The following is a 22,747-nucleotide window of genomic DNA, read 5'->3' as shown; positions in this document are numbered from 1 at the left end:
CCACCACTACCACCACAACCACTACCACCACTACCACCACTACCACTACCACCACTACCACCACTACCACGACCACCACTACTACCACCACTACCACTACTACTACCACCACTACCACCACTACTACCACTACCACTACTACTACCACCGCTACCACCACTACTACCACTACCACTACTACGACCACTACAACCACTACCACTACTACCACTACTACTACCACTACCACTACTACCACTACCACTACTACTACCACCACCACTACTACCACCACTACTACTACTACCACCACTACTACTACCACTACTACTACTATCACTACTACTACTACCACCACTACTACTACCACTACTACTACTACTACCACTACCACCACTACTACTACCACTACTACTACCACTACTACTACTACCACTACTACTACTACCACTACTACTACTACTACTACTACTACTACTACTACTAGACGTCACGGTGACCTGGTGCTGCACTGTGGTCTCTGGCTAGTCTGCCGTCTCCGTGCGCTATCCCGTAAATGGTGCAAATTTAGCTGTATCCGCACCTCTCATGCCTGCGCAGGGGAGCGCGGCGAGCTATCTGAGCGTCCGTCGACCCACGTAGTCTGCACCGTGGGCGCTACGGCAGCTGCGCGGTCTGCTGCCAAGAGCGGTTTCGCCAGGGTTTCGCTTCGTACAAAGGCTCTACTGTGACATGTACGTAAATGTGTAGTAGTCGCTCTTTCCTTTAAATCACCCTGTCCCTCCGGGCATTTCACGTGGAGGCAGAATTGACTCTGCTAACATTTCCGCTTATATAGGACGTTCACCTTCACCGAACCAACCGATGCCGTAATACGGGGCACTTAAGGGGCTCTATTCTGGACACGCATGGCGGCTGCACGGCCGCCATTATCCGCCATGTTTACTCTCTGATTAGCTGTCGAAAGGTCACGTGTTTTGATATTTGTGCCGGGAAGCGGAAGTATTGCAAAATGCAATTTTGCGTTTTCATCAAGATGACGAAACGTGACGTGGAGCTGCAAATTTTATGGACTAATACATTTTTTTGGCCCTTGGCAGATATATTGTGATGTTAGCGCTTCAAAAAGAATGTGAGCGGTAGCGTGCAGAAGCCAGTGCAATGCATCTGCAATTGCGCGAATATGTGGTGGCGATCCAAGATATGCGCCATGCCAGCTTGCTGATTGGCTGAAGGAATATCTCGTGAGGAGCGTCACAGGAAGGGCTGTTTCGTAATCGTCATTTTGACGATGCGTGACGTTGCGCTGGGCCGCCATTGCTGAGATTTTCCGCCATAATTCTTGCTGCGACGAGCCGCGCGAATTATGCTAATGGGCAGCCATATGCAATGGCAGCCGAGAGGAATGCGTATCGCCACATTTTCCCCGTCGTTTGGCGCCACGAAAATCTTTTGTTCATAACGCGTGCTCATAGTATTTGCACCGCTCTCGGGTGGTGTTGGCATTTGTGTTTGGGGCCATCGTTTTTTAAAAGAACGCGTTTATACGAAATAATATTGGTTGAATATAGGAAACTTTCAGCACTGTTGTCCACTTTTCACTGCTGCATTTGTATTGTAATCGAGATTAATGCCTTTACGCACAATCAGACGTTATGACAACGGCCTCTTTCTAATTTATAAAAAGAAATGTACGCAAGGCGGCGCCTTGAAGTTTCCTCCCGTGGTGCGAGAAACGAGCGAAATGAACAAGAGATGGCAGCGCCGGCGCTTGCGTCGCTCTAGTGGATATCTCTGGCGCGCGCAACGCTATCGGTGATATTCGGCTGTTTCTCAGCCAGCCGAATCGGGCTGAGTCACTTGCGTTTCTCGAAATAGCGATAACGTGGCCTAGAACGTCCTCGCATCACCACTGGTAGGTCGCGTATGTTGTCTCAAGAAAGAAAACAAGCGCATTGGCGCCAACATGCGATGACTCATTCCATTTTCCAGGGACACGCATACTAGCTATTGAAGCAGACGACGGCTTGTACGCAGCAGACGACGGAAGTGAGAAGCGTTTTCGACGGAATAATCATACGCTTTGAGATAGCTGCTTTATTTTTACTGCGGAGGAAAACTGTTTTGCTTTGCCGATAACGCTACATTCAGTGCCTTCATTTCAGTTTCTTAGGCAAAACGTCAAGTTGGCGTCACGTTACGTAAGCAAAACCGGGCCACCAGCGCCATTTTGTTTGCGTCGCGCCTACGTCACTCATCGATGAAAATGGCGGAATGTCCAGAATAGCACCCAAGATCACGCTGAGGCTCTCGATCGCGCTCGAAAGTCCTCCTTTTGATCGAGGTATTGCGTATTACTTCCATTGGTGCATAACAGTTAGAAGAATTAATTGATCTAATGTAATTACGTAAGTTCTAGTGACTGTTTCGTCAGCCATGGGCGCTGTTACTGTGACATATTGTCTTCTGGAAATATTGGATGCCGACTAAGACGCCCTGTGATTTTCTATTGCGACAAGGAACGGGATGTTGGCACGCGCTCAAATAAAGAAACAAAAATTGTTAGGCAGTTTCGGTTTCGGTTTTCTACTACGCAAAGCGCCATACGATGGTGCCACCTGCTTTCTGAAACGAGTGTCATGACGGCTTCCTGTTTGGCTTATTTAAGTCGAAGCAACTGGCGTACCAAGCTTGCTTGCGTTATTGTGCATGACACTGTGCTCATAAATATACGGCTGCGTTACAAGTATACTTAGTTCCATCTGCAAAATCAAGCGTCGATATTGGCGACGCCTTGTGTATCCGTCATACCTGAAGGCAAGCAACTCGTCCCTTCATCCTGTGCGAACTTGCTGTGGCCTGCCTATCGAGGTGAATCTTTATTGTTTTTAATTTTACATGCTTCATTGGTATACAGCTGTATACGGTCACCATTGCCTTGTTTCAGGGCTTGCTTAAGAGTGAAATTGAGAGCGCTGCTAGGTATCGCAACCATGACCTGCGTCGTTATTTGCGGCAGTTCTCTCTAGATATCGAAACAGTATCGCATTTTTTGCTCCGCATTGTTAAATGACACAACACTTACCATAGTGCATTTAATTGCCTGGTTCGTTGAGAAAAAAAAATATTTTATACTTCGCCATTGGAGAAGCCCGTGTTGGCGTGCACTGATTTCGCTGTCCGTTAGCAGCACAAGTTCCGGAAGAACTTCGCCGATGCCGGCTCCAAGTGTTTTACTGAATGAAGCGAAGCAGAGAAGTTCAATCTCGCTGCGAAACTTTAGTAAAAATAGAAGGGTGGTACGCGTAAAATAGAACAAGTGCGCAAGTTACGGGCGCTGCCGATGTTGTAATATTAGTGTACGTGTGCGGGGACTTGATAACGCTGTTGCACTTTCTACTGGTGTTGAATTCGGGCCTCTACTTGCAAGCTTTTGCGGGCTTGGTGGGCTTGGTTGCTGCACGCTGCCGTCTTCCCAGTTGTTATACGTCCCAATCATGTGGCAAATATGAGTGGGCTGCCTGTTGCAGTCAAGAAAAAGTCATCTTTCAGACTGAAATATTTTCGGATATTCACCTCTTGTAAGATCAATTGCTACACACTTTCAGAAAGCTGGCATTGACATTCGTAACATTTTAGCAGAGAGATGCGAGGTACTAGCCGATGCACAAGAGCGCTTCGAGGTATGACTGTGTTGAGCTCCATGGCTCTGTAGCTCTCACATCAGCCACTTAAATGAAGCAGCTAAACTGTGGCACACACCAGGGCAAACGTGCCCTCTGTGAAACCATCAGCCGCCCTTAACAGTCCTGTCATGTGCACAACGTATAACAGCAGTTAGACAGAATGCAATTGATGAATTCTTCAGTTTTTTCTTTCACCGCTGCAGCTGTGTAGAAAGCAAACCATGCTAACTTTTTGGATATTGCATTTTGCAACGTTAAGAGGATTTGGTTTTGGTACCATGTACTGATATTACATTCGAGCAGTCATACTAAGATAAATGTCTTGCATTCCTATTGTTTTAAACAAGGTGAAAGCTTTCTGAACCACTGAACTGTCAGATTTGCTGTGAACATGATCATGCTCAGAACTAGTGTGCATTCATAGCATATCAAGGCAAATGTAAAAAAGAAGTATATACAGTCTGTTGTGAATCTAAAACAGGGGCTTGAAATGTTACTCACATGAGGAAAAAGGATGCAGTTTTAAGGAAATTACAATATTACCGGATTCCTAACTTTAATGCACAGTAAATTTTGTTTGGTCAAAGTTGTTCAATTAATTGCATCTGTTCATCTGGCCTTGTTTCTTACCAGGGTGTCTAACCAAACCAAAGATAAACGTTATTTTAAGCTGAACCAAACCAAAATGTGTCTGAGGAACTGTTCCCAACTTGTTTGACTAACAGGGTCGGCCCAGGGTGATTGTTGCTGAAATTATCTGACTCTACATGCTGCTAAGCTTATAGCAGAACATGCCTCTGGCATCAATCTGGTGCAGTGCACAGAGTGCTGCTTTGGAAACGGTTATGTTGTTTGCCACGGTGATCTCACAGGCCCACTATATCTTCAGTTTTCAGTTTGTCGAGTTCACACAGTTTGATTGCAACTGTAGATTGCCTTAGCTGATGTACGGTTTCATCACGGTTATACATGCACTTTTGTCGACTTCATTTGATTATGCACGGTTTCGGCTGGGGTTTCATTACATTACGTGAAGCAATGGAAGCACTGTACTGTGTCTTCCAGGGTGCACCGCACAAAGAGAACATTCATGCATGAGGGTACGCATTTGGGCTGGTTGATTCATGAATACGAGCAGAAAACAGTGCTAAACGACAGGACGAAGAGAGGGACACAGACCGCAGCGCTGACTAACAACCAAGTGTCTTTATTCTTGCAGTCAGCATATATATACTCTACCACTATCGCGAAGAAAAAAAGAACAGAAATTCATCATGCGCAGGGGCAATAAAAATTGTAATCAATGAGATATTAAAGAGACCTCCTTTGGAAGGAGTGAAATGGATGGGAGGCTTACAAATGCGTTGCCGCTAGTATGGATGTAGAAGGCCTCAAGACGCTTAATCTCAAGAAGGTTGTCAGCAGGGCAAGCGTTAGGCTGTTGTTCACTTGCCTAAATAAGTTAGGCAGCCTGTGCCAACAAGTCAGTCGGGTGACCAAGAACAATAAAATTTGTAAAAAGCAGCACTGGTACATGTTTGTTGTTCACTGTTGTGACTCTGTAGCTTACAAGATTCCTCTTTCATGCAGGCCTTTCTACATCGGTCAAACGGGGAGGTGTATCAATGACTGCATGCGAAAATATTCAAACAAAGTTGAAAAACAAGGTAGAGATAATCACTTGTCACTGCATTGCAATAAATGGGGTGGAAATCTGTCTTTTAAAGATGTGACCTTCTTGTCAAAATACCATGATGAACGTGCATGTCTTATTTCTGAAGCCATTTACATCCATAATAGCGGCAACAAATGTGTAAGCTTCTCATCCATTTCACTCCTTCGGAAGCAGATGGCTGTCCTATCTCATTGATTACAATTTATTGCACCTGCGCGTGCCGAATGTCTGTTGCTTTTGTGTATTTTGTTTATTCGCGATAGTGGTAGATTATATATATGCTGACTGATAGAATAAAGACACTTGGTAGTTAGTCATCGCTGTGATCTGTGTCGTTCTCTTCGTCCTGTGGTTTATTTATTTATTTATTTTCAATGCTGCCAGTCTCTTTATCGAGACCATAGCAGGTGGGCATATTGTTACAATGTAAGCGTTGATACAACATTATTCATAGAGCATGTGAATACAAAGTACAATAAACTAGATACGCTACATGTAGCTACACAGTACAGTCTAGAAAAATACAAAATGCAAAAAAAGAAAGACATCGTTTCATGCATATAATTAGTGAAGTCAGCTATAACAATAAAACAGATGTTATAAATACAATAAAGTGTCATTCAATACAATCTCGTGAAATATAAATGCAACACAACCATTTACAACCTAACAGTGCATGACTTAGTACAATCTAACATAACATAACTTAAGAGATAGATCTAAACAATGAAAAAAAAGCGAAGTTGCATAAGACTAAAATATTTCTAGCAGTTATTCCTTATTCTTTTCTATCATGTTACTAAAAATTGAAGGCGAGTCTACATCAGCTATTGCTGAGTCGAGGTGGTTCCACTCCCTAACAGCAGTAGGCAATAAAGAGTATCTAAATGTGTCCGTTTTACAACGGTACTCAACTAACATTTTATTATGCTTATGGCGTGAAATACGGGACGTAGAGAAAGTAATGTATTTTGAAGAATTTATGTTAAAGCGGTTGTGCAACAGGTTGTGTATGAATTTTAGCCGAGCTTGCTCTGCTCTGTTTACCAGTGTGTCCATTCCGGATGAAGCCAGGAGTTCTGTGGGCGAGTCAGTAGTTTTGTACTTGTGAATAAACCGTATCGCTTTCCTTTGAACTTTTTCCACTTCGGGTATGTTTGTCTTTGTGTGAGGAAACCAAACCGTGTTGGCGTATTCTAGTACTGGCCGCACAAAGGTTTTATAGCACAGCAGTTTGATATGACTGGGAGCAGATTTCAGGAACCTTTTAAGGAAGAAAAGCTTACGGGTGGCTGGTGAAGTGATGTTGGCAATGTGCTTGTTCCACTTCAAGTCAGATGCTAGAGTCAGTCCTAGATACTTGTGTTGCTGAACATTAGTTCGGGGTGTACCATTGAGAAGGTAGGTGAATGCTGACTTAATCTTCTTTGTTGTTACTACCATTGTCACTGATTTCTTGATGTTAATAGACATTTGCCATTGTTCACACCAGGCATTTATCTCCTTAAGGCATCTGTTCAAAGTAAGGGGATCTTCATAACTTCTTATTTCTTTATATATAATGCCATCATCTGCAAAAAGCTTTATGCTGCATGCTATGTTATTGGCGATATCATTGATGTAAATGAAAAATAGTAAGGGCCCCAAGACCGAGCCCTGGGGAACGCCAGATGTGACAGGAACTGTATCAGATGATGCTTCATCATGGAAAACGAACTGTGAGCGTTGTGACAAAAAATCCCTAGTCCAGGCTGTAATGCTTCCATTTCCAATAATTCACTCGAATCTTGCAATTAGCTTGTTGTGACACACACAGTCGAATGCTTTTCTAAAATCTAGAAATATTATATCTGTTTGACCGCGCTTGTCTATAGTCTGTGCTAGGTCATGTAGAACTTCAGTCAATTGTGTTACTGTTGACATCCCGTGCCGAAATCCATGCTGACTGGCTGTTAGTATGCCATTCTCTTCAAAATATGTTGTTAGGTGTTTTAAAATTATATGCTCTAGTATCTTGCACGATGTACTAGTTAGTGATATCGGTCTGTAGTTGGAAGGAGAGTTTGTGTCACCTGATTTATGGATTGGTATTATCTTTGCTTTTTTCCAGTCATCTGGCACACGTCCGGTTAAAAGTGATATGCGATAGATAATGCCAAGATACCTGCTGCACCATTCTGCGTATCGCTTTAAGAATTCGTTCGGGACGTCGTCAGGGCCACTAGATTTTTTCGTGTCTATTCCGAGTAGGAGATTAAAGATTCCCGATTCAGTTATGTTTAGTGAGTCGATAGTGAAACCTGTAGGAATTATTGGGGGGACAAACCCGTTATCTGCAGTAAATACCGATTGAAAGTACTTGTTGTATGCATTAGCTAGACAAACGTTTTCATCTTGGGGTCGTTCTGGCGTGATTACTTTGCGTGCACTGAAGTGATTCCGAAATCTGTGTGGATTACTTTTTACGAAGTTAGGCAGGGTAGTATTAAAATATTCTTTTCTGGAGTGACTTAGTCTGACTTTAAGTTCTGCCTTGGCGGTAAGCAATTTTGATGTCTGAAGTGATTCATTATTAGCCTTCTTCAAAGCCCGTCGTAACCTTCTCACTTTTCGTTTGGCATGAATTACCTCACGCGTTACCCATGGGTTGTATTTGCGCGATTTTCTTGTTTTTAACGGTATAAATTGTTGAATGCAGTCATGTATTACTGTCTTAAACTTAATCCAGAGGGAATTTGCGTCTGCTGAAGGATTGCAAGACATTTCCGCAAAATACGTGAATTCATGTGCCATGTACGTCAAAACATTGGCGTCGTGCCCCATAAGAGGGGGGGGGGCTGAAGCCCCCCCCTCTTATGGGGCTTCAGCCCCCCCCGAAATTTTTTCGTGCTGTCATGCGCCGCCGACCAAAACAACTCCCGTTGCCAGAAATCATGCTCGATTTTGTCTAGAATATCCTTAATTCGCGCTCGTAAAGACATTTTAGCGCGAACATTGCGAAAGCGCGCTGGATTTCGTGGAAACGCCCATGCATCGGGAGCGACATATCGTAACGCAAGGAGCCCCACCGAGCACAAAATTTCAAGGGCGCTTTGATGGCGAGCGGGCTCGTCTCGGCATCTCGCGGAGGCCGCGGAATCTACGGAGCGCTTGGATTTCAATTCTGAAAGTTTGTGGGTATAAAGTTCTCATAACATTTTGATGCAAAAGGTGCATTGACATTTCCAAAGTCGTGCTTTAGATTTTCAATTCCGGAACTTCGTGGGTTTATTGCTGTTGTAAACATTTGACGCCAAAGGTGCATCGACTTTTCAAAAGTCGTACATCGGGCCATACAACGAGACAAGCCAAATCAACATACTATCAGACAAGTTGACAAAGCACGCAGCGAGGTCCGATGAGACAAAGCGTTGTGGTGGTTTATTTGGGCCGTCAGGTCGCAAAAAAGCATATGAACATTTTTTTTTCACCTGCGCCAAAGCATCCATGTCAAGACGCTAAAGCCACCATTGTAACTAAGTTCTTATTTATTTTTCTACCTATACTTTTATTCGCGAAGATACATTGGGCCTCTTTCTCTTTTTCTTTTTTTTCGCAACCCGCGGGCTGCCGATCCAGCCAGTGCGCATGCGTTTTTCTCGTGCTGCCTCGACAACCACGCGGCGCACTTCGATGCGCGTTCGTTTTTCTCTGGCCGACTGCACTTTCGCCTGGCAGAGTTTTGGACGCTTTCTGGCTAGCAGACGAGAAAAAGAAACCATGCATAGTCGCTCGTCGCCAGCACTGCGGGGACTGGACGGATTGCAACGCGTTCGTTTGAGCGCAACCTCTCCGGAATATTTTGTCTCGCCGGTGTAGGATACCGAGCAGTATGCGTATGGTTTTCAGTGGACCAAGCGTCAAAGGTTTTCTTCTATATTCCTTTGGTAGCCACACTAGGCGCCCAAAGTAGGCATTCAATTGTAGCCAACATGCATTCTGTTGCTTTATTCTATTTCGCCGCCCCCCGCTCCACAAAAGAAAAAAAGAAAACGTTGTTGCGACGCAGCGAATTGTCGCATGGTGAAAGTTCGATTTTGTTACTTCTCTTGCGGAAAGTAATGGGCCACGGGACGCTTCAGTTGCGCGACGCTATTATATTATTGCAATAGCAGCTATATGAAGACTGCAGGTGCATTCCTGCCGTTGCCCGCATGTTCCGTATAAATAAAGGCCAAGGGCGATAACATCGTGACCGCGCGCCGCATGCTCTATGTGCGAGTGAAAGCGTGCGGGGAAAGGGCGAGGGGGTGAGCCGACGATGTAGGCTCAGTCTTGTGTGCGCAAGGGAGAAAAGCGGGGAGGAAGCGCGCCGCCTTCCGTCGCACGCGGTACATTTCGGGAGTGGAGGGAGGGGGGCGTGCTGTGATCTGTGAATCTGCGGTTGCGCAACCTGTTTATTTGCCTAGTTTGACGCATTATATATAGTGACTTTTTCTTAGGTACGTAGATTTATTGGAAATGTATACGTATATTTAAACATCTTGTTGCGAGGTTTTGTGTACATGCAGAGTGAACTTTGTTTCCAGTCACATTTTTTTGCCCTGTATCAAGCTGTACCTTCACATTTGTATATTCCATTGTATCTGCGCATATCTAATGTACGAAGGCGACTCAAATGAAAGTGAGACAACCCGCCCCGCGCTATAATGGTTCGGTTCATTATTTTCGAGGCATGCGCGTAGCACATACGCATCTCATTTACAAGTGACATGCAGAGGTGAGGTTAAATGTTCTTTAATGCTCTCATACACTGGAATGAACATGGTTGCGTGACATAATGGACACTCCAAAAGTTGAACAGCTTGGTGTCGTGAGGTTTTTGACAAATGAAGATGTTTCCTGTTACGTTTCGCCTACGACGCGCGGTAAAGCCAGCGCGGATGCAACGTACGCCGGAGCTTCGTTCCGAGCGGCGGACATTTTGGCCCGTTCGGAGCGGCCGCGAGCGCGCCCCGCCGAGCGCGTCCCGGCATGTTCAGTGCCACGTGTCTTTGTGTGTGCGTGTGTGTGTGTGTGCCCACGCTTGTCAAAGCGCGGCAGCCGGGGAGAGGAGCTCCCCCAGTGTGAAGCGAGGAGGTCTGACCGGCGCCGGCCCGTCTGATGCGTCACCTCCTTGTTCCAACGTGTCTCTCAGTCCGTCCGTCGCTGCCGTCACGGGGTGTCATCTCGTGACCTTCCCTCTTGCTCTCAACTCCGAGAGTATAAGAGCAGCTGCCCCCGGACGCCAGGAGAGAGGCTCCGATTTCTGCTGTTGAGTAACGTGCTCTCCCGTCTCTCTACTTCGGTCGACCTGACCGCCCGCTCTTTGCGATGCTAGAATAAACAAGTTGTTCTGTTAGCAGTCGCCTCATGCTTTGCTGGGACCTTCAGATGCTTCCAGTGTGCCCCAGGCCGCCAGGCCTACGCTACCCTTGGGGCTTGCGACCCAGTTGCAATAACGGGCGTCAGCACTGAGGTTCCAACAGCCGGTGCCATCGGTGCGGATCAAACCTCTGGTTGCCAGCGGTGAGATCGCGACAACGGAGGCCAGCAGCGAAGATATGCGGTTGACTGTATGCTGAGCAGCACAACGACCATCCGGGAGCAGTGCAACGAGCCCTGTGTGATGACTGGTTGCCTGCAGCGGAACGACTGCGCTGAATTCTTGGCTGCGAGGTTTGGTGAGTGCGGGACTTTCTTCTTCTGAGTTTTGCCAGGCTTTTGTTAGTGTCAGAAACAGAGCTGGTAATTGTGGTTGTCGTTGCTGCCGGGTTAGTTGCGGCAAGACAATAGTAGGCAGTAGAGAAAGCAGCATTCAGAGCAGCCATGGATTTGAAGTCGTTGCGCAAACCGAAATTGTTGGAGCTTGCAAGAGAGTTGGGTCTGGATGTCTCAGACAAACTCAGAAAACCAGAACTGCTAAGGGTTATTCTTGAGTTAGGAGCTGAGGATGACGAGCTGTCGGAATGCCTTGAGACCATTGAGGAGAGGGAGACTGCAAAGAGAGATGAGCTTGAACGAAAAGAACGAAACGAGAAAGAAAAAGAAGAGCGTGACCGTCAACACGCTTTGGAAATGAAGCGTCTCGAGGTAGAGATGGAACGCGCTCGTAATGGAAATCAGGCACACGGTGCAGGAGAACGAGTATTGTTCAAAATGACTGACCTAATGCGGCCGTTTAAGCTTGGAGAGGACATTGGTTTGTTCCTGGTAAACTTTGAGCGAACGTGCGAGAAGCAGGGGTTCTCTCGGGAAACGTGGCCACAGCGCTTGCTCACTTTGTTACCCGGCGAGGCGGCCGACGTAGTCGCTCGCTTGGATAGAGAGGAGGCAGAGGATTTCGACAAAGTGAAATCGAGTCTGCTAAAAAAGTACAGGCTGTCCGCGGAGGCGTTCCGTCGGAAGTTTCGAGAAAATGAGAAAGGCAAAAGTGAGTCATATACAGAGTTTGCCTACAGGCTAATGTCAAACATGCAGGAGTGGCTCCAAGAAGAGAAAGCGTTTGGTGACCACGAGAAAGTTCTGCAGTGTTTCGGGCTAGAACAGTTTTATAGTCGGTTACCTGAGAACGTGCGGTACTGGGTTAGTACGGTTAGTACAGACGTTAGTACGGTGGCTAGAGCCGCTGAGCTAGCCGAAGAGTTCGTGACGCGTCGGGCTCGCGGAGCTAAGGACGGTCAAAAGGGTGAATTTGGCTCCAAGTTTGAGAGGCCGAAGTTCACGCCCATGAGAGCAAAGGGGGACACACGTAGTGCGGACGCGAGTGAAAGCAGTCCGACTGAACGTAAGGAGACGGCGGCAGCCGAAGCCGAACGCAGAAAGCGGTTCGAGGCGAGGCAAGCGCGCGTTTGTTATACGTGTCAGAAGCCGGGTCATTTTTCGGCGCAGTGTCCAGAAACAAAAACAAAAGTCGTGTTTTTGTCGTTATGCAGCACTGACGAGAACATGAAGCTTCTCGAGCCTTACATGCGAGACCTCCTCGTGAACGGGAAGGAGTGCCGAGTGCTTCGCGATTCCGCAGCTACGATGGATGTAGTTCACCCTTCTTACGTAGAACCCGATATGTTCACGGGCGAGTGCGCATGGATCAAGCAAGCCGTGGAAGCTCATAGCGTGTGTCTGCCCGTAGCAAAAGTGCTTATTGAAGGACCTTTCGGAGCACTTGAGACGGAGGCGGCAGTGTCATCTATGCTGCCCCCCCAGTACCCGTACCTATTTTCGAACAGGTCCGATCACCTCCTGCGCGAGAAGGGGCTTTTGTTTGGTGAGGCTAGCGTTCAGGCCTTAACCAGATCGAAGGTTCGGGAGCTCGCTGCAAAGGCGGTAGTTGCGGGGCCGACGTTGTCGAACGATGAGAAAGGGTCAGAGGCGCAGCAAGGTGATATTCAGAGCACGCCCGAACTGAATAAAATTGAGCCTGTAGCGTTAAAGGCACCAGATACTGGAGAGGAAATGCCCGATGCGGGAAAGTTAGAAGAGCTATCTGCAGATTTGCTCGTCGCGCCTACGTCAGACGGACTTAATAGGTTGCTAAAAGTCAGCCGGTCGGCTTTGATAGACGAGCAAAAGAGGGATGGCAGCCTAGAAAACATACGCTGCATTGTCAAGGAAGGTGTCGCCAAGAAAAATGCTCGCTTTGTGGAAAGAGGTGGGGTCCTGTACCGGAAGTATATAGACCGCAGGGGAGTGGAGTTCAATCAGCTGATCGTGCCTCAGTGCTATCGTCAGGATCTGTTGCGCTTGTCGCATGGGGGTTCGTGGTCCGGACACCTAGGAGTTAAGAAAACTAAGGACCGTCTCTTGCAAGAGTACTATTGGCCAGGGTGTTTTCGGGACGCAGACCACTTTGTGAAGACATGCGACACCTGTCAGCGGGTGGGCAAACCAGGGGACAAATCGAGGGCGCCGTTGAAGTTGGTACCTATCATTACGGAGCCTTTTAGACGGCTCGTTATTGATACAGTGGGACCTCTGCCGGTAACAGCCACGGGGTACAGACACAGTTTGACTGTGATCTGCCCAGCGACAAAGTTCCCTGAAGCAGTGCCGCTTAAAGAACTCAGCTCAGTTGAGATAGTCAATGCACTACTGTCCATATTTGCGCGAGTTGGTTTTCCTGCGGAAATCCAATCAGATCAGGGCACAGTGTTTACTAGCGCTTTGACGACAGCCTTTCTCGAAAGGTGCGGGGTAAAGCTGTTACACAGCTCAGTGCACCACCCCCAGTCGTATTCCGTTGAGAAGCTCCACTCCGTCATGAAGCGCGTGTTGAGAGCATTGTGGTTTGAACAACAAACTGATTGGGAGCTGTTTCTGCCTGGGGTGATGTTTGCATTGAGGACCGCGCCGCATGCGGCTACGGGGTTTTCGCCAGCTGAGCTAGTGTACGGTCGCTCGCTGCGATCTCCGCTTCGCATGCTTCGAGACGGATCACTGCCCTCTCCAATGGCTGCAGACCATCTGTTTCACAAATGGCCGCCTCCTGCGCTGGAGCCTCGCTTTGCAACAGTATTTCTTTGAGGTGCGTTACAAAAAGGGGAGTCTCAACGGTAACGCCGATGGCTTAAGTCGAAGCCCCTAACGTGGGAATCAGCCTCAAAATTGTTTGTTATTGATGTTTTTCTTCCTGAGGCAGGATTTTTAACATATTGCTTTTGTGTAGTGTTTCAAAGTGATGATGTGCTTTCTAGTGCAATTTTCCAATTTGTGGACGCGTTCTGAGTGCTGCTAGACTACTGTAAGGAACTAGGCAGTAGTATTAAAGGGAAAAGAGCCTGGCATGGCTTAGTGAGGGTTGTGCCGTGCTTGCTGACTGAGCAGCTGAGTTTCGGCGTAGTTCTAACGCTTGCTGGGAACGAGAGAAAAATGAGAACTCTCCCGAAGTCACTTTGCAGTGTCCTCTGTGAACCTGAACGTGAGAACGAGGCCTTCTCGGTGCGCTGCGCTCAAGAAACGCCAAGGGACGACCGACTTCGGTTAGGAGCATCATCGAGCGACATCCCTCCGGACAGCGGATGCAGTCCCCTGACCATCGGGATCTCCCTCCCCCGGCGGGGCGGTTTGTTACGTTTCGCCTACGACGCGCGGTAAAGCCAGCGCGGATGCAACGTACGCCGGAGCTTCGTTCCGAGCGGCGGACATTTTGGCCCGTTCGGAGCGGCCGCGAGCGCGCCCCGCCGAGCGCGTCCCGGCATGTTCAGTGCCACGTGTCTTTGTGTGTGCGTGTGTGTGTGTGTGCCCACGCTTGTCAAAGCGCGGCAGCCGGGGAGAGGAGCTCCCCCAGTGTGAAGCGAGGAGGTCTGACCGGCGCCGGCCCGTCTGATGCGTCACCTCCTTGTTCCAACGTGTCTCTCAGTCCGTCCGTCGCTGCCGTCACGGGGTGTCATCTCGTGACCTTCCCTCTTGCTCTCAACTCCGAGAGTATAAGAGCAGCTGCCCCCGGACGCCAGGAGAGAGGCTCCGATTTCTGCTGTTGAGTAACGTGCTCTCCCGTCTCTCTACTTCGGTCGACCTGACCGCCCGCTCTTTGCGATGCTAGAATAAACAAGTTGTTCTGTTAGCAGTCGCCTCATGCTTTGCTGGGACCTTCAGATGCTTCCAGTGTGCCCCAGGCCGCCAGGCCTACGCTACCCTTGGGGCTTGCGACCCAGTTGCAATAACGGGCGTCAGCACTGAGGTTCCAACAGCCGGTGCCATCGGTGCGGATCAAACATTCCCAAAAAGAAATTATTCGCCGTATGCCTTCCGTATGCGTTGAACATTGCGTTTCATTGGCCACTGTGAAGCGTTGTAGCAAACTGTTCAAAGAAGGACATGAAAGTTACAAAGACGATCTATGGCCGGGCCAAAGCCACCATGCAATCACCCCCAACACAATTGAAAAGGCCGTGGTTGCTTAGTGGCTATGGTGTTGGGCTGCTGAGCACGAGGTCGGGGTATCGAATCACGGTCATGGCGGCTGCATTTCGATGGAGGCGAAATGCGAAAACACCCGTGTACTTAAATTTAGGTGCACGTCAAAGAACCCCAGATAAGGGTGACGACTTTTTGTCTGCAGTTGTGACCGGGGATGACTTATGGTGCCGCTACTAGTAGCCTGAAACACTACGGCAAAGCTTACAGTGGAAACATTTGAATTCACCACTCCCAAGGAAAACAAAGGCCGTCGTTTCTGCCGGAAAAGTGTTGACTTCTTTTTATATCTTTAGGGGCCATTATTGATCGAATTTTCTAAACCTGGAGAGACTCTAAATCGTTTCAGATATTGTGAAAGGTCGAATCGGCTGCGTGTCGCAATCAAGAATAAACGACGTGGAAAATTGCGCATTGGGTACATCTTGCTTCACGATATTGCCCATTCCCACGTCGCTGATGTGGTTAATACAGAACTGGCAAAGTTCAAGTGGGAAACGCTGCAACATCCCTCATGCATCCCGGACCTGTTGCCTTGCGTCTTCCACATTTGGTAAAACTTGAAGAAACTGCTCAAGGGAACCAGATTCGTGTCGGAAGATGACGTGTAGTCATTTACAGATTTTTGAGGCAGCAACCCAAGGAGTTTTATGAGACGGAAATTACGCGACTCGTTAGTAGGACAAGTGTCTAAATACTCATGGTGACTACTTTTAAATAAAGTACCCCGTTTGTCATAAATTCGCATTGGCTCACTTTCATTTGGCTCGCCCTGGTATATTTTGCAGAACTCCTGCATTTTATATGTGCTCTCTGTTGCTACTATAATTTCGGAGCAATTACAATGCACAAGCGGTGACAGCTGCTCCTGCGCAATACATTGTAACAAAGGACAGCACCATTGAGATTTCCCCTGGTCGTTGCATATGTACGACAATGTAAACAAGGCTGTTGAATGATGTATATATATATATATTTATATATATATATATATATATATATATATATATATATATACATATATATATATATATATATATATATATATATATATATATATATATATATATATATTTCTTTATTTATTTATTTATCCCTCGACTAATTCTATAAGGAGGAGGCCGAGCTGCAAAGTGAGCCCCCCACGAACGAAATTTCTGGCTACGCCACTGGTAGGTAGGTAGGTAGGTAGGTAGGTAGGTAGGTAGGTAGGTAGGTAGGTAGGTAGGTAGGTAGGTAGGTAGGTAGGTAGGTAGGTAGGTAGGTGACATATTGGAATATCGTGGTCAGATATACCTTCAACAATACTAGTGTGTATTTTGTTTACAAAGAAGTGATCAGAGAGTAGTATTAGATCGAGTATATTATTTGCAGTACCATGTGAGCGTGTTGGTCGATCAACTACTTGTTGTAGGTTGAAGTTGAGCATTAAATCAATTAGCGCTTCTGAAGTACGTGATGAGTATTGCATTTTCTTCCAGTTAATGTCTGGAAGGTTAAAGTCCCCCATGATGATAATTCCTAGGCTGTGAGCGTGGCACTGCAGAAACTCATGTACGTTCTTTATGAAGCTTTCGTCCGAGTCATGCTGATTTAAAGCTTTCGTCTTGCTGACTACATTTTACAAAATGAGGATGGTTTTCCAAAGAGATAAAAGTGCTGCCACGTGCATGAACGCTGCCGAGGCTCCAGAGTGACAAAGGACGTGCAAAAACACTTGTGCCTGAAGATGTGCTTAAGCCATATGGAGCACCACACCAAGACACGTTTTTGTTCCCACTCCTGCTTGGACCGAGATGGGCCCTCGGAATGTTCAAATAAAGAAAGAAACATTGAATAAAACTGCTTGTCCTGTATACTCAGAGTGTGACGTTACTCCGAGAGCCACAAGAGAACATATTGTTGGGCAAGTTGGTATCTATTCGCTATAACTATTCTAAGGCGCCACATAACATGCAGCACACAAGAGATGACAACGAGGAGGGGCACTATCCCGTTGTCTCCTCTTGTGCGCTGTTTGTTATTCGGTGCTTTAAAATAGTTATCTGAGAGCCACATGAGCAGTGCTGCCATCAGTAATCCGATAGAGAATTTATCACAAATATTATACAAATATTCAAGATTGCAAATTACTGTGACATGATAGTCATTTCGCTGTATGGATGTGCCATACGCTTGACGTGTGTTATACTCCAGGCACATCATGAACAATATTGAGCATGCTGTGAAGTACAAAATATGCAAGCACAGTCGAAGACTTTCCTTGACAAAAATATTAGTGCAATAAATTTTTACTCCAAGCCCCTCTTATATCTATAATAACCGGCGGGGGCAAAAAGACAGATATAAAGTTTCTGCTTAAGAGTGGCTGTTTTATCTTCACTCTTCTATAGTTATTCAGAATATAAAAAAGTACACTATTATGCCTCACACAAAGTTGCATTCGGTAGAGTGGAATCATGTTTACTTGCACTGCTTGCACATTTGTTGCTGCACAAAGAGTGGCCTGATTGTGTAATCGGGAGGGACTAAAATGCTGCACGCGCATGCCAACGTCACTGTTTTACAGCCTTTGTCTAATGAAAATTTGCCATGTAATGCATATTGTCATAATGCACGAGGAAGCAACTGCAATCCCATTCTTTTCGCAAGCACTAGTCTGTGACGTGCTCAGTGTCTGTGTCACGTGATGTCACCAGTTGTTCTGAAACTTCCCAGTGTGTAGGACTATTTCGCTATTTTGCAATTACAGGAACTGTGTCCACCAAAACATCTATGCATAATGTGACCGGATTCCTCGAACGCCAAAGCGAAACAGAGGAAGAGAAGGAGAGTGTACGTCGGAGATAGAAACAAGATTCTGCATTTATTCCAAGTTTTGTTTGTGTCAATGGGAAGTATTTTCGAAGCTATTCGGCAAATTTTCACTTTCGTTGTGGATATTATTCAACGTGCTTCCAATAGCTCGTGTGACAAGCAAGACTGCATGAAGCACTTTGGCTTCAACCGCTTGTTAGCCAACACATTGAGAAGTTTATTTTCGTACTGTTATAAGTGGTTGTGCATTCTCATCATCATCATCATCATCAGCCTGGTTACGCCCACTGCAGGGCAAAGGCCTCTCCCATATTTCTCCAACAACGCCGGTCATGTGCTAATTGTGGCCATGCCGTCCCTGCAAACTTCTTAATCTCATCCGCCCACCTAACTTTCTGCCGTCCCCTGCTACGCTTCCCTTCCCTTGGAATCCAGTCCGTAACCCTTAATGACCATCGGTTATCTTCCCTCCTCATTACATGTCCTGCCCATGCCCATTTCTTTTTCTTGATTTGCTAGTGCATTCTAGGTGGGGTGAATTCTTAGCAGCTCAGAAGGATTGCCTCCCCCCCCTCCCTTCTTGTGTTTGCGATGTGGCAGCAACGTTGCATGAGAGCTGTGCCTGTTGTGCTGAATGCTACTCGGAACGCTGCTCGCACATGCCCATTTTTTAAAGGTAGGCTTTATTCTTAAAGTTAGCTTACTTTTTAATAAAGAGATGTTAAAGACGGCATGAAGCGTAACAAAAGGAAAGTCTTGTTAAAGCCTGCTTAGCAACTTAGTGCTGCATTCACCAAGGACTAGGAGACAATTTTTTATCAGTTGCACAATTTAAGAATACTATGGACATATTGAACTGGTGGCCACAAATATGTTAAAGTTTATATTCTGAGGTTTCAGGCGCCAAAACCACAATCTCATTATGAGGCCCGCCATAAAAGGGGGATCCGGAATATGTCTCACCACCTGAGGTTCTTAACATGCGCCCACTGTGCGGCGCATAAGCGGAAAACGGGCGTCCGCAGCCAGGATTCGACCCCGCGCCCTCAGGCTTAGCAGCGCAGCACCATAGCGACAATGCCACCACAACGAGTCACTACTATGTTGACTTAAAAAGAAGATGCATCCTCAGTTTTATGATACCTTTGTACAAAACGCACTTTCGTGAATGTTGACAAAAATTTACACATAGTAATGCAACCAAGAAAAAAACAGCATTAAATAAAAGCTGGAAATTTATTTGAAAATTACAATTCTTTTGAAATCCTTAATTTCATTACGGTAAAAAATATATGCCAGATCAGAGGACACGAAAGTAGATCTCAGCTGATCTGCTAATGCTACAGCGGAAAATACTGCACATGGAAGGCATGGTTGCATGTATTATTGGCTAATCCCATGTTCTATCATGTTTGCAGCAGCACAAGGGCGAAGTAGTGAACTTGCAAGGCTCTATTAGGCATTGGTGTGAGATGAAGGAGTGGGGCACTGCAGGACTTGATGTGAAGTGTTGGAGTACTCGTACTCGGTAGCATTTATAGAAGGGCATGGCAGCAAAACTGAGGGTGGATGTAGAGTGATCAGTCATGTTGATTGACCCAGGGAGAGGAGGTGCAGCCTTGAGGAGAGTGCTTGAGGTGTCAATCACTCAAGGCCAAGGAGTGGGCACAGTGCTACAGTGGCAAGGGCTGTGGCATAGCGCACTATAGGGAATATCCTGTGCGGCTCGGACCTCGTGCTTAAAAGAACAGCAGAAATGTTCAGAAAGTGGTTAAAGAGATAGAGCTTTTTAGTTCCGAAGGGCAGACTGGTAGCCAGCACAAAATCGCAATCAAGTGAACATGATAGTCAGCAAGGCCACTGGAGTGTTGTATAGCAGCAGCAGCAGGTTAAATGCATCACACTTGAAGGATGGTTGCGCGCAGGGTGTCTAAAGGCCAATGTTAAAGCAGCACAAAGGAGAGGCAAATGTTTGCTGGCAGCATCTGCCACAGCACTTAGTGTTTTAAGGGCTGTGCCATAATGCCATTGAAGTAAACTACTGATAAAAAAGTGTGGACACCAGGGAATCAGTAAAAAAAACTAAAGCTTTCTTGATCTTTGACATCGAACCTAAAACTGCAGTTGAAAGTTGGCATTGCAACCGTTGCAGTGCATTCATAAATTTAATGTTACAAGTCAGAGTTGTCAAGGAATTCCTTTATCCGCAGAAAACTTTGTCTTCCTAATTTTGCTCGCAGATGTATGTCACAATTTCCAAGCTGTTCCAAGAAGGTGTCAACAATTTAGGACAAAGCATGCAAGATGAGGGCTGATATATGGTCCAGCAAGCCCTTCAAAAACCTGACTGCTGGGAGGGTGTCTGCTGAGTACTTGTAGCAGGAAAAGTTGTTTCAAGTGTCCTTTCAGTATGTGTCGCAGAGGGTCAGGGTGCCACAACACACCTCGGCATTGCAAGCCATATAACTCTGCAGAACTTGGCTTCAGAGAGAGGCCGTTATATGCAGGAGCAAAGACCCATTCAAGCGAGCCATGTGACAAAACGAGTGTCCCAGCTTTATGTTGCCTTTCGTCATGGCTAGACCTGTGTTCCTAGCTCAAAGAATGCTTTTCACGTTCTACAGAAGGATATTTGTCTGCAGAGTCCAAGATAACGCTGAATACTTGACCTTTTCAGATGATTTTAATGTGCTTTCTTTACTAATATAGACCGATGACAATCGCATTACACCAAGCATTCTGTTCTACAAACATTACTGATGCCGTGCTTCTGCCTTGTTGCTGTGAATAGCAGATGGAAGAAACAAGTGCAGTAGCTGTTGTGGAAAGATTGAGCAGCTGAGGAAAGTGTCTACAAAATAGCAGGATTAGCAGCACCCAGCTGGGCACCGAATCGGAAGTAGCAACTTGTACAGATGGACGTGCCAGCTATTAAGAGATTACTTGTACCATTAAATATTTTGGAGGTTGGGGGGGGGGGGGGGTGCTCAACACTTTTAGCATTCAGTCAGCTCTTCCAGCTTCAGGAAAGAATTAATGGCAGATGAAAAGGTGTTCAAATGCAAAACGGCAAGATTACTCATGAAAGCTTGCTTCAAATATAGCACCTACATCGACCAGAAAAAGCAGTAAGAATGATGACAACGTTTCAGCGAATCATAAGAGCAAGGGCAGTGATGTCGTGCAAAAACAACACGATTCCACTCGAATCATGATCAGGAGTCCAACCTCGACAGCAAACATTCTTTTCTCTGCTTTTTTTCTCGTATGCCACATAAGTTGCTGATTGAAACTGAGTTACACCGTTTTTTTCTTTTTTGTAATGTATTTGTCAATAGCCGAGCTCAAATTAGCATGAATCAATATGAATTGGCACAACGTAGCCCGAATGTTACTGCGGACATTTTTACAGCATTCTGGCACCACCAACCTATACGAAAATAGGTAGTTTTCAACACTTCATACTTTATTTGCAATTGAACGTTAAGGTACATGTCCTGCGAAAGGGCAAGGCCATTCAAACGAGAATGTGCCCACCGATAAAACGATCTTCACTCAATATATGGAAGAATGTAGAAGGAAATCATAGCTTATGGGGCTGGAAATATGGACATTTGTTCACAAGTTAACGATGTGCACTACACACTCTTAAAAACTTTTGCATTGGGGCTTATCTGGTCAAACAACGATAATCATCATCAGCGTTTCGTGCGTTTCTTTTCTTAAGAACTATACACGTGCTACTTTCCTATCAAGAAGTCACGTTGATGACGTGCGCATATATTCGTGCCAGGCAAGCAGCGTAGAAGAAAGTGAAGGCGCACAAGATGACGATTATTGTTATGGGACGAGATAAAACCTCTTAGGGTGCAAGCTTGCACGAGAGTTCATGCGCGGTGAGGGAATTGACAAAGGGATCCGTACATGTGGCATCCGAGGGAAGCGCGCAGCACCCGGGCATAGTTGAGGCGAGGGCACGTAACACCCACTTATGCGTTTCAATTGCGACCATGATGTTGCTTTACGGTATGCGAAATGACCTGAGCGATATTTACGATACATTCACATGGTGCAGATTACCGGCTGAGAATCAGAAGCGATGCGTCGGCCCTAAAGTCATCCATAAATACTGGTAGCGCGTCGTTATTTGAAACGTTTCACTCACCACCTTGCGATTATACAATTTTCATATGCATTCACTTTGACAGAGAAAACATGATTTATTACCGCAGAGCACGGCAGAGCAGCGAATGGAGCAGGTCGCAACTTCAGTGCAGCGCGCGTTTGTAGTTGTGCAGACAGCGTTGTCTAGGGACGAATGGATCTAGGGGCGTTTCTTGCGTTTGTACCTAGGGAAATGGCATTCTTAGGGAGCAAAAGCGCCCAGAAGCGCGGGGCCGCCGTGGTTCGCGTTCCCCCGAGCGGCGGCACCATAGTCGAGGGCCCTGCTGCCCTGGAAAAATGAATTACGCGTGCGAATCGTGCGGGTGTAAATGCGCCGCCGGGCGTGCTGGAGCACGCCGGTCTACTGCAGCGCCATCTGTCACTGCAGCCTGGAGTCATTGCTGGCAAGAGGAAAAATAAAGGTGCAACACAGGGCCTCCGGGATCAGCAGTTATGGTTGTCGTGGAGGTCATGCATGCGCCCGTGTATGTGT

At 46.5% G+C, this 22,747-nt stretch overlaps 1 protein-coding gene across 1 annotated transcript in view; it reads left to right on the top strand.

Annotated features, from left to right (window-relative positions):
- Positions 1-2,690: 2,690 nt before the first annotated feature.
- LOC135913663 (uncharacterized) overlaps positions 2,691-22,747 on the top strand; it is a 34,154-nt gene continuing 14,097 nt past the window's right edge. Inside the window, exon 1 of the mRNA XM_070530044.1 lies at positions 2,691-2,850. The gene's annotated coding sequence lies outside the window, so the exon portion shown is untranslated. The remainder of the gene's footprint in view (positions 2,851-22,747) is intronic.

This window comes from Dermacentor albipictus, unplaced genomic scaffold (assembly GCF_038994185.2).
Source record: "Dermacentor albipictus isolate Rhodes 1998 colony unplaced genomic scaffold, USDA_Dalb.pri_finalv2 scaffold_42, whole genome shotgun sequence".
NCBI classification, from domain to species: domain Eukaryota; kingdom Metazoa; phylum Arthropoda; class Arachnida; order Ixodida; family Ixodidae; genus Dermacentor; species Dermacentor albipictus.
Note: the sequence above shows the minus strand (reverse complement) of the source record. Positions and strands in the feature narration are given on the sequence as shown.